At 51.7% G+C, this 1,451-nt stretch overlaps 1 pseudogene; it reads right to left on the bottom strand.

The window, feature by feature from the left end:
* Positions 1-530: 530 nt before the first annotated feature.
* On the bottom strand, positions 531-1,180 carry LOC102948596 (annotated as a pseudogene).
* Between the last annotated feature and the right edge of the window lie 271 nt (positions 1,181-1,451).

The raw sequence follows: 1,451 nt of genomic DNA, 5'->3' as shown, positions 1-1,451 counted from the left end.
GGAGGGGTTAAAGGTTAGTGATGGCCCCACACCACACGTTCCACACATGAAGACATCACAGTTAGGTAGTTACTGGCAGCGATGGACTAACTGACCAGAGACAGGTGGCTGGTCCTCGAATCATGCATCCTTCCCCACCCCCACCCCAGGAAAAGAGAAGAAACAAGATTCAAGGCAACTGCAAAGGCACACAGAGGGCTAAGCACCCCATCAGATTTCCTTGGAAAAGCCAGAGCCTTAGGACGGGTGGTGGACCCCGATGGGGTACAGCAGGGGAGGTTGGAGGCATGAGCTAGAGTCTCCCTCTTCCCCTCTACCCAGTAAAGGCAGAAGCAGCAAGGCCAGACCACCAAGGAAGCTGGAGCCTGCAGGCAGGGCTGGGAGGGATGGCTAGAGCTGGCCAGGGGCAGACCCATCAGCACTTTGGTGAGGGTGTGGGATGGGTAGTGGTGGTGGGAGAGGAGGGATACATCCGACAGGTCCATCCTTCTGTCGAAGGCCTGCCTGCCTCCTGGCCCAGAGGCCAGGGCTCAGTCCTTCTGTTCCTTTCTGATGGTAAGATTCCACTCCCAGGACAGGTGGTCAGTCTTGTCATTGTCTGTGAAGCAGGACTTGATGTTGTAGATGCCACGAGCCAGCCTACCCTTGGGCATCCTCTCCACTGGGGACTGGAACTTGTACTCCTCTGCCTAGGCCTGTAGTTCCCCACCAGGTATTGGTCTTGTTAATCTTGATGCCTTCTTTTTACATGTGCTGGATGTACTTCATGCTGGACATAATCTCCCGGTTGATTGGGAAAGAGATTTTTATCTGGTATTCCATGCCCTATTCCACACAGAGGACTGCTTCTTGAAAGTTCTCCAGGTCCAGGTCCAGGGGGCCTAGGGCCAGGCTACACACCAGGGTCAGGCAGGTCACAACAACGTTGGGGATGGCAGGGTCAGCAGACAGAGCTACACAGCCCCACAGTGCCTCCTTGTTCTTTCACAGATTCTCATTATCTTGTCCTGCTCCTGGATCTCCTGGATGCTCTTCTGGGCCACTGGCTTACAGGTGACCCAGGGCTCATCCTTCTCATTTTCGGCTACAGTTTGCACGAGCTGCTCAGCTGTGGGCTCCTGCTCCACCATGCTCACCTCTAGCTGAATCTGGGACACTGGAATCTCCACTGACCACTATTGTGCTCTCTTCCTCTGGGGATAGCAAGTAAGTTCTTAACTGAACATATAATTGTCTTCATTATTGTGTTAGTCTACTTTTTGTCTAGTATGCTGTATGTCTTAGTCTGCTAAGGCTGCCATAACAAAATACCATAGGCTGGGTGTCTTAACAACAGAAATGTATTTTCTGGAAGTTCTGAAAGCTGGAAGTCTACCATCAGGTGTCAGTGTGGTGCATTTTTACCCCCAAAATCCCATGTATCAATAGATACTACTTGGAAAACACATACA

This window comes from Panthera tigris, chromosome B1 (genome assembly GCF_018350195.1).
Source record: "Panthera tigris isolate Pti1 chromosome B1, P.tigris_Pti1_mat1.1, whole genome shotgun sequence".
Taxonomy (NCBI): Eukaryota; Metazoa; Chordata; class Mammalia; order Carnivora; family Felidae; genus Panthera; species Panthera tigris.
Note: the sequence above shows the minus strand (reverse complement) of the source record. Positions and strands in the feature narration are given on the sequence as shown.